Genomic DNA, 10,505 nt, shown 5'->3' with positions numbered 1-10,505 from the left:
ATCCCTGTAAAGTCTCCCTCCCTAAGTGGATTCCTGTGAGGCATTTGGACACAGCCCTGAGAAAGGACTCACACGTGTGGTCAGCTCACAGAAAGAAACACTGGTCAGCCCAAAGTAGGTAAATTCGCTGAATAAGGACAAGAGGTTCCCAGAGATTCAGAGGAGGCAAGAATGAGAAGTTGGGTTTTGTTGGTTTGTTTCTTGTTTTTGTTTTTATACTTAGTGTTTAAGGAATATAATTTCTGTTTAGGATTATAAAACATTCTAGGGGGGGCTGGAGAGATGGCTCAGCGGTTAGGAGCACTGCCTGCTCTTCCAAAGGTCCTGAGTTCAATTCCCAGCAACCACATGGTGGCTCACAACCATCTCTAATGAGGTCTGATGCTCTCTTCTGGCCTGCAGATATACACACAGACAGAATATTGTATACATAATAAATAAATATTTAAAAAAAAATAAAAATAAAACATTCTAGGAAGCAGATGGCTGTCAGTGTTGGACCGCATTATGGATGACCTTAACACCCTTAACTGCATACGTACATGGTAAATGGAACATATTTTGTCGCAATCTTTTATTTGCCTGTTTGTTGTTGTTGTTGTTGTTTTGAGACAGGGTTTCTCTTTGTAGCCCTGACTGCTTGGAAGGCTCTCTGTGTTCTGGGTTGGCCTCAAACTCAGAGATTCACCTGCCTGCCTCCAGAGTGCTGGGATTAAAGGCATGTGCCACCATGTTAGGCTCCATCTGCACTCTTGCTCCTCTAGTTCATTTCTGATATCTTTATGACTCATAAAGTTCCAAACAAATATGTCCTACGAGTTATGAAATAAAAATGAGATAGACTTATTTCCAAAGAGGTTTGTCCAATGGTTATCACCCAACAACAGATAGCAATATCATGGTTCTCTGTGACTTGGAAAAAATAATATTTGGGATTACATATTTAAAAAAAATAATGTTGGAGCTCCTAACTACTGGTCAAAGTGACTGTCAAATGCTTATTACTAAATGAGACATCTGTATGGACCCTTTGTAGGATTGGGGAAGAAGTGGGAAGACTGACAGATGCTTGGACCCACAATCATCTCTTCACGTAGTATGTAGCTTAGCTTTTGGTCAACTCTATACAAAGTTCTGGATAATGGTACTGCGCCCCTGGAATTTCGTTTCCCAGTAGGCACATTGGGAGGCTCACAACTGCCTATAACTCCATCTCCAGGGGGTCAGACTCCTTGACCTCAGTGAGTACACACACACACACACACACACACACACACACACACACCACGGACACAATGGACACACAGATACACACGAACTGTCAGGGTCCGCGAGAAGTCCCACAGAAGACCATCAGTTGTATGCAATCAGCAAGAGTGTTTATTAAAAACTGCCAACATGTTGGGGTGGCAAATAGCAACAACAAGAGACACTCGCAGGCTCCTTTTAAAGAGAGGGGAAGTTAGTCTGGGGGCTAATTGGTGCCTTAAACAAAAAGTTCATAGGATTGGTAGGTTTCTCTGGTGGTTAGGGTCTTCCCAGCAGCAGGGTAGGAAGCTGTTTTTAGCTAGCAGAAGGCTGTGGGGTGCCTGAGGATTGGTTGCCCCTGAGTTGTTTTCCTAAGAACTGCTTGCTCAGCTCCAACCAGCTCCAGGAAACCGAAACTAAGGCCCGGTCCCTAGCAGGGCCTATTAGAAACCTTTCATGGCTCTGGTCTGGCTCTCTGGCCCTCTCAAAACAACTATACACAATTTAAAAGTAAGATAGATCTTCTTGAAAGAAAAGCAGTAATAATAAAGTTTAGGAGGTGAAAGTAGGGCCAACCTGTGATAAACTCTGGAGCAATGGAACCCCTTTCTGGAGTTCCATCTGCCTATGACCTGCCTATCTTCAAACCTAAGGCAAACTCCTCAAGGAATTCCAGACAGGAGGAGACCAGCTCATCTCCTAGACTCAGAAGGGCACATCTCTAACCCTGGGCAATCTCATTTTAAAGTGAGATACTGATGCCCCAGGATTCCAAGACTGATCAGGCCATAGCCAGTCCTAGATATTTCAAAATGGAAAGGGACCAGAGTTCCACAGGAAAACCCCTGCTCCGAGACAGCCCACTAAGGAGGAGGAAAGCCCAGCTCTTGGAGAGCAGGGAGCAGCAGCCTTCTTCTCCACTCCTTGTTGAGAGAAGAGGCATGGCTCCAGTCTGAGGGGCATGGACCGCGCTTCAGAGCCTTTAGCTTAGTGGAAGACTCCCTGGGCATGATAGCTCATGTTTTTGTGATACCTGTGAGTCATTCATGATAACAGATGTCAACTATGACATTGTCATAGGTGTGTTTTATGTGTCTGAGCATATTCACCTCACCCTACCCTCTCTCATCACCTTCGGCTCCCACTGATTCCCTTCCTGTAACACCCGATTTTGTGTTACACCCTCGGTACAGTTCGTGTGCCACAGTACCGAACGCGAGTCAGGCAAGGGCCTGGAGATTGAAAAGAACACACAGAGAGACCAGGGTCATTCGAAAGGAGATCAGCCGAATGCCAGTTTATTCAGCCTTGGGGAAATCCTTATCTACCTGCAGCACAAGGATCTCCTCCCAGGCAGGTGGGAAATTACCATATTAACCACCTCAGGGGGGGGGGGGGGGGGGGGGGACTGAGCATTGACTGGCCTGGTCTTGTCAGGTAACCAGAGCTCCTGTGAGCAGCACCCTATCACGGCCTCAGCTCTCACAGATGCTCCACCTCCTCTTCTCCAAGCCTTCAAATGGTTGATGCAGATGAACCAATCTTACATGTATACAACCTCACGTCAAATGATACATTTGGGGCTGAGCATTTAGCAGTCACTTATTCTTAGCTCTTTGACCAGTTCTACATCTCGGCATTGACTGCTGCCCACTGTAAAACAAGCTTCTTTCAAAGTGGGGAGAGCCCCAATCCATGGACATAAATACAAACATTTAGAAGGCAGTTTGACAACACATCCATTCAGCAAAACTACAGTAGCAGTGATCTCATCAGAGCCTAGGAGCTTGCCAACTACGAGCTATTAGCAGGCTTCAAATCCAATCAGAAAGTGGCTGGACTTTAACCACTGTTGTGCAAGGGGGCACATATTGGTGGTTAATCTTGAGTAACCTGATTGGATCTGGAATCAACTACGAAACACGTCTCTGCATGGCCCCAGAGTGGATAGGCAGCACCTGGTGGAGGGCAGCTGATGAAGAGGTCTGTGGGGGCGGTACTAGAGAGATGACTCCGTGATTAAGAGCCCTGGCTGCTCTTTTGATGCCCAGCACCCACACCATGGCTCACAACTGCTGTAACTCCAGTTCCAAGAGATCCTCTGGCTTCTTGGGGCACTAGGCAAGCGTGTGACGTACGTGCAGCCAAAACACCCACCACAAAACAAAAGAAACCACTGTTTTTCCTGTTGGAGTCACTTCTTTTGTTTGGGTTTTTGTTCTGTGGGACTGGTTGGTTGGTTAGAGACAGGGCCTCACTCTGTAGACCAGGCTAGCCTTAAACTCAGAGATCCTCCTGCCTCTGCCTCCCCAGTGTGTACCACCATCACCACACCCGGCTCCACCTTCACTTCTTGCTGGTGTTTACAGCCCTTGTTGTCTAAGCCAACCGTATCTTATGATATGTATTCATTCTAGTACTGCTGTTCCTCTGGAGAGCACGGACTGATGCACTGGGTACCATAGCGGCATGTATAAACCCTCAGAGGCAATGGCGGATATCACCATACTTCTCCAATCCAAGGTCAGCAAGGCTCAGCTTCCCGTAAAGTTTCAAAACTGATCTAATGGTCATGGACCAATCTGACCTCACGTGGACTGGAGTTGGCCTGAGCTTCTCACGCATACCTGGCCAATCTTTAACCAGGCGACCTAGGTCTCTCTCTGGATTGGAGATGGTCAATCTTCAACCAGGTGACCTAGGGCGCCACTCTGGCCAGAGCCAAGGTAGGAAGAATTGGACAACTGGACAGGAGACTTTGTTCCTGCACTCACCACTCCTGACTGACAGCTGGTAAGGGGCATATGGAGCCAGTTTTGTCTCGGTCTGTCCTGGGCAGCCCCTGGGCAGACATCATCTGAGAGACATCATCTCACTCCACGAGGTGGATTAACACTGAAGTATGGTACACCAGGCATGGACAATTTGGGCAAAGAAGAAATGGTAGAAAAGGCCCTGAGTTGGGACCCTGCCTCTGTCTCCCCATGGAGGTTGAGGGACTCCTCTGGTCCCCATGTCTGTACATCTCAGATTCCTAGTTCTTTATCTTAAGCAGCTCCCACCAATCAGGTCTTTCTTTTAGATTGCTTAGGTCAGCTTCCACCCCATCCCCAGTATTGGGAACTATAATTCAGTGATGGAGGAAGGGAGAGGGTTAATCACAATAGCCAGACTACCTTGGAAGGTGAACCCAATACAATAGGCCCCCGGGGGATGGTATCACAGAAGAAAGCCAGCAGAGGTACACAGGGGTTGCCAGCGGTCACCTTCCTGGTTTTTCCTGACAGAAGTGCAAACCTAGCTCACTCTAGTTCTCAGCCAGACCTAAAGACCCCAAGATAGGGTCTACTGATAGTTCCCAGGCCAACCCTGCTGCTTTGAGGGCACAGCAGCTTGTCCTTTCGAAAGGAGCTGTAGCCCTGGGCCACGCGTTCCTTATTGGTTGTTTTATCCTCAAGGTCATGTCTCCCCCTTGGTACCTAGGCAAATAAACCCAATCACTAACTTTCCTCTCACCCAAATCTGCCAGGTCAATTTCATCCTAAAGCAATTTGCTCCCCGAGCAAGGATTTTCCAGTTGGCAAAGGAATCTCTGGATGAGGCGATCTGTTTGTAACCAGTGAGGAATCCAGAGGCTGCTTCTCCCAGACCAGGGTGAGTTCAAAGAGTCAGTCTCCAAGTCTGTCCTCCACTTCCCTAAGAACTTCCCAGCTCTTAACGAAACACCCCCCTCAGCTAGTCACCTAAGGTTCTGCTTTCTGAATATCCCTCTCCCAGGGCACAGTTCACAGGGTCCTCTGGTTTCTCTCAGGTTATGTAGTAGGAACTTTTATAGGCAAGAAACACACCTGGTACAGCTCACCTCCTTCTGAGGAGGAAAACAGCCTCTGGTCTTTTCCGAGACTACCTGTGCTTTCCTGCCCGCCTGCCTACCTATGACTTTAGAAGGACAATAAAGTGACATTTGTTTGCTTTTTTCATCCCCCTCCCTTCCTTCATCTCTGCACTTCTGTTCCCTGTTAGCAAATAAGAGGTGTTTCACCTCAGCAGGGATTTGGAAGTGGAAAGTGATAAGCAGATGGCTGGCTCAAATTCACTAGCCAGTTGCATAACCTGAGTCTGGATTTTCTCATCTTGCAACTGAGGATAATAAGCCTAACTCACGGGGCTGGTAAGAGGCTTAATGAGAGAGTATGTATAAAGTGTCAGGCCTCAGGTGAGTGTGTGAGTGTGTGTGTGTGTGTGTGTGTGTGTGTGTACACACAAACACAGCAGAAACACTGGGAAAGGTGTTCTCAGTGTAGGAGCAAACCTATATGCATACCATGAGCAGCTGTATACCCCTCAGATACACGTGTGAGCCAGCATTCCAGGACTTGCACCCTCTGCACTGGGGTCTTGCCAGCACCCAGGCTCAGCTCACTTCCTCCCACGCCTACCCACCCAAATGCTGGCAAGGGCTGGGAGGGTGATAGCGTGCTAGGGAACAATAGGTCGACAACCCCTTCCGGCCTGTCGCGTGAGAAGGAACTTTGGGAAGGAAACTCATCTCCTGGTGAGAGAGGTCACCGCCCCCTTATCGTCAGCCCTGCAGGAGCTGCAGGGCTCTCTTTCTGTTCCAGGCCTCTCTCTCTTAGCTTCTCTTGTCTATATCACCTGGGTTGGCTTCCCCCACGCCTTCCTTCAGAGAAGGGCATCCCCACTAGGCATCTCTGGGTCTGCAGCTGGGTCGGGGGCCTCATGGGAGCCCAAATCCCTGCTCTCATTTGTCTGTGTGTCCCTTGTGTGTCCTGGCCCAGGGCAGTCTCCATGAGTGCTGAGAACTGACCAACAGAAAGAATGGCCTAGGAAAGGAAGCCAAATCTGGAAACCATTGGATCCTAGAAGCTGAGCCAGGAGAGATGAGGGAAGGATGGACATGGAGAGGCCAAAGGTCCTGTTCTTTACAAAGGGACGAAGTAACAGCCCCCGAAATGCGTCAGAGAATAGGGCTGACATCTGGAATTGAGGATACTTGAAGACTTCCGGCACTCAGCTTACCATTTCATATGTAGGACAGCACTGCCCTTTCTCTTACACCCCCAGCTTTCCCTACTCTCAGACTGGGAGACCTTACAGACAGGTCAGGGAGGGAAGACAGCTCTCCTACTCTGCCTGTCCACATCCAGCTGAGAGCTCAGAGGAACCCCACCTGGCGGGCTGCTGATCAAGGGCTCCGGGGCTCCATTTTCTCCATAAAAGACATGGCAGGGGCTAGGAGTGGCTGAAACCATCCTCGCCATAGGCCCTCCTGATCTGGCCCTTATTAACAAAGTAGGGAGGTGCTGAAGTCTGACTAGTTCTTGCCCATGTATACATTTCCTCACTGTCACCCCTCAAGTCCCTGGGCAGGAACTCTTCTCCCCCGTATATGGGCACCAGTTCCAAGTCTCCCCAGCCTCAAGTGTGACCATTACCAGGGAGCAGAAGAAGCAAAGACTGCTTCCCAAGGCTTCCCAGGTCTGGGCTAGTTGCTCCCACAGCCACCCCTGCCGGGTTCTCACCATTCCAGCTGGAGGCTCCTAGGGCCCGAGGACACAAGGATGGCAGGCACACCTACAAACACATGCCCAGCCTCAAACACATACACACCTGACTGGCATGCTGGCCCACTTGAATGCACACCTGGTGCACTCACCCACAGACATACACCTGGCCACACATGCCCACATGCCCACGGAGAATAGATCCTGCACAACTTAGGCCTTGTGCACACACACATACACACACACACACACACACACACATACACACACACCAACCCAGACTGGTGTGGGATGTACAAAGCCACCTCCCACTTGGCCACGCTAGAACTCTGTCAGGTGGCCCCAGGAAATATGAGCTCTTTTTTTTTTCCAACTTGGGTTAAGCCAGTGACCTCACCTAGGCTGGGTAATGTTTCTACTGCCCAGATTTTTAACAATTAGTTAAGATGATGTGTATATGATGGCCAAGGAGGCGGGTCATAGCATACATGTGGAGGTCACAGGGCATCTTGTAGAGCCAGTTTCTCCTGCCATATTGATTCCAGGAATAGAACCCAGGCCTTCAGGCTTTGTAGCAAGCACCTCTACCAACTGCCATCCTGAAGGCCCGTTATTTTTGTTTTGTTTTGCGGTCATGTGGTCTAGGCTGGCCTGGAGTTTACGTAGATGAGGCTGACTTTGAATTTCTGATCTTCCTATCTCCGTCTCTCAAACGCTGGGATTAGGGGAGAGTGCCACCTCCCTCCTCTTTTCTCTCCGTCTCTCTTCACATTGTCTTCCCCTGTAGCCCTGGCTATCTTAGAACTCACTATATAGACCAGGCTGGCCCCTAAGTCACAGTACTCCTACTGTCTTAGCCTCCGCAGTGCTAGGATTATAGAAATACAATGCACAGCTAGCTTAAAAAGAAAAAAAAACTATAACTTTATTTTTACAAATTTTGGAGGGGGGGGGGTGTTAAGGCAGGGTAGCCCAGGCTGTCATAAAACTCATGGCACTCCTGTCTCAACCTTCAGACTGTTGGGATGACATGCATGAACCACCATGCCTAAGTTTAAAAAAAATCAAAACTTTGTTTATCCATTTACTTGCTTACTTTGTTTATTTTGGTTTTCTTGGGACAGAATCTCACTAGGCAGAACAAGCTGGCATGAAACTCAAAGCCAGCTCCCTCCTTATCCTCCCAACTGCTGGTCTTATAGGCAATGTATTGAATCACTACACTTGGCCAAAAGCTATAACATTAAAAAGGAAAGCAAGAAAGAAAATTTTAACAAAAACAATGGCTGAGCCAGGCGATGGTGGTGCACGCCTTTAATCCCAGCACTTGGGAGGCAGAGGCAGGCAGATCTTAGTGAGTTCGAGGCCAGCCTGGTCTACAGAGCTAGTTACAGGACAGCCAGAACTGTTACACAGAGAAACCCTGTCTCAAACAAACAAACAACAAAACAAAAAACATATGGTTTTTACCCATCAGATTGGCATGACTGAAATGTTCAAAAATAGATTGTTGCTCAGAGGTTTGAAAATCAAGCACACCTCTAATCCCAGCATGCAGGAAATAAAGGCAGTCCAAAGTCATGCTGAGTTACATAGCAAGGGTTTTAGGACAGCCTGAGCTACATGAGACCCCATCTTTAAAAGAAAAGCAGAGGTGGGGAGGGGGAGCTGGAGAGATGGCTCAGAAGTTTAAGATCACTGGTTGCTCTTCCAGAGGACCCGGGATTCAATTCCCAGCACCCACATGGCATAACTGTCCCTAACTCCAGTTCCAGGGGATCTGACACCCTCGCACAGACATACATGCAAACAAAATACCATTGTACCATAAAATACAAATGAATAATTTTTTAAAAAGTGGTTAAGACGTGACTGGGGGCAGTGGCGTGCTCTAACAGCCCCAGCTATTTGAGAGAGTGGGGTGATAGGATCACCTGAGCCCCACAGGTTGACAAGTCTGGTTGAGTACCACCAGGCCTGTTTAAGGACTTTTGTGGCAGTGGTCAAAATCAGAACGGAGGGCTGGGATGTTGCTCAGTGATAGAGTTCTTGCCAGTCATGCTCGAGGCCCTGGGTTTTCTTCTCAGCAGCATCAACACAGTCTTGCCAGGGTGGTCCACACCTATAATCCCAGCAGTTAGCGGGTGCAGGCAAGAGGATCAAAAGTTCAAGTCCAGCCCAGGTTATGTGAGACTGTCTCCAAAAGAAAAGGAAAGAAGAAGAATGAATGAATGATTGAACGAATGAAAGAAAGTGAAATTGCTTTTGTCGAGCATTATAAGACACTAAAGTAAAATCAAGAAAGAACAATTTCACAAATGGTTAATAAGAAAAACTGTTGACAAGAGACTGTCATAGTCACCACCCCACACAGTCAATAAATAGCAGCCTCACAAAGAGAACATGCACCCATCGCTGTCTGCTCAACCTTGGACAATTGCGGTCCTTGCTATTGATCCTGTGGCCAAGGATCATTGCATCAACATAGCTTACTAAAGTCTCCTCATTTTACCTTTAACTCCTGCTCCTTGCCCCAGCCTCTTTGCAGGCACGTGACTTACTGTGGCACAGCTGGTATTGTTGTGCCAATGCTACTCTAGTAAACATATTGAAAGGTTGACTTGTGGGTACAAATCTGCTGTCCCAGGACTTGCGAGATGGAGGTGGGATGACCAAAAGCCCAAGACTTACCCATGAAAAGAAAAGAACGGACAAAAAAACGCTACAACAACCAGAAGTGGTGGCGCACACCTTTGTTCTCAGCACTCAGGAGGCAGAGGCAGGTGAATCCCTGTGAACTTGAGGCCAACTTGGTCTAAAGGGCAAGGTTCAGGCCAACCTAGAGCTACACATTGGGATCCTGCCACAAAATAAAATAAACAAACAGAAAAAGACTACAGAAATGATTCAACAGTTATGAACTCTGGCTGCTCTTCCATAGGACCTGAGTGTAATTCCCAGTGTGCACACGGTGGCGCATGGCCGTCTGTAACACCAGTTTCAGAGGATCCGATACCCTCTCTCAGACTTCTGCAAGCACTATATACATGTAGTACACAGTCAGACAAACACACAAAACACTTGTATACACAGAATGAAAATGAACAAGTCTTCTTTTACAAACCCGAGAACTAAACAATAGCAACAACAACAATTTATATTTGGAAATTCTCTCTGTGTTATTTAGGATGGCTCAGTAGTCCACTAATACCAGCAATAGTTAAAATGACTAAAAAATGACAGACTACATCAAATAATACCATGATGTGAAAATTTTTCCAGACCAATATATATGGTTTTCTTCTTTGTTTGTTTTGTTTTTGTTTGAGTTTATGTATACAAGTGTTGTGTCTCCGTGTATGTCTGTGCTCCACATGTGCTCAGTGCCTGGGGAGACCAGAAGAAGGCATTGGATTCCCTGAGCTGGAGTTACAGATGGTTGTAAACCATCTCGTGGATGCTGGGAGTTAAACCCAGGTCTTCTGCAAGAGTAACAAGTTCTCTTAACCACTGAGCAATTTTTCCAGCCCCCTTTTTTGAGACCAGAATCTCAACATGTACCCCAGACTAGCCTAGAATTCTCAATCCTCCTGCCTCAGACTCCTAGGCTGGCAAGTGATCACCACTATGTCCATCCATTTATGATTTTTTGTGATGATATGTGTGTGTGTGTGTGAGTGTGTGTGTGTGTGTGAGTGTGTGTGTATTCTCTCTCTCTCTCTCTCTCTCTCT

The sequence above is a fragment of the Microtus ochrogaster genome, unplaced genomic scaffold (assembly GCF_000317375.1).
Source record: "Microtus ochrogaster isolate Prairie Vole_2 unplaced genomic scaffold, MicOch1.0 UNK49, whole genome shotgun sequence".
Classification (NCBI taxonomy): domain Eukaryota; kingdom Metazoa; phylum Chordata; class Mammalia; order Rodentia; family Cricetidae; genus Microtus; species Microtus ochrogaster.
The sequence above is the reverse complement of the archived record's forward strand: the minus strand, read 5'-3'. Positions refer to the sequence as shown.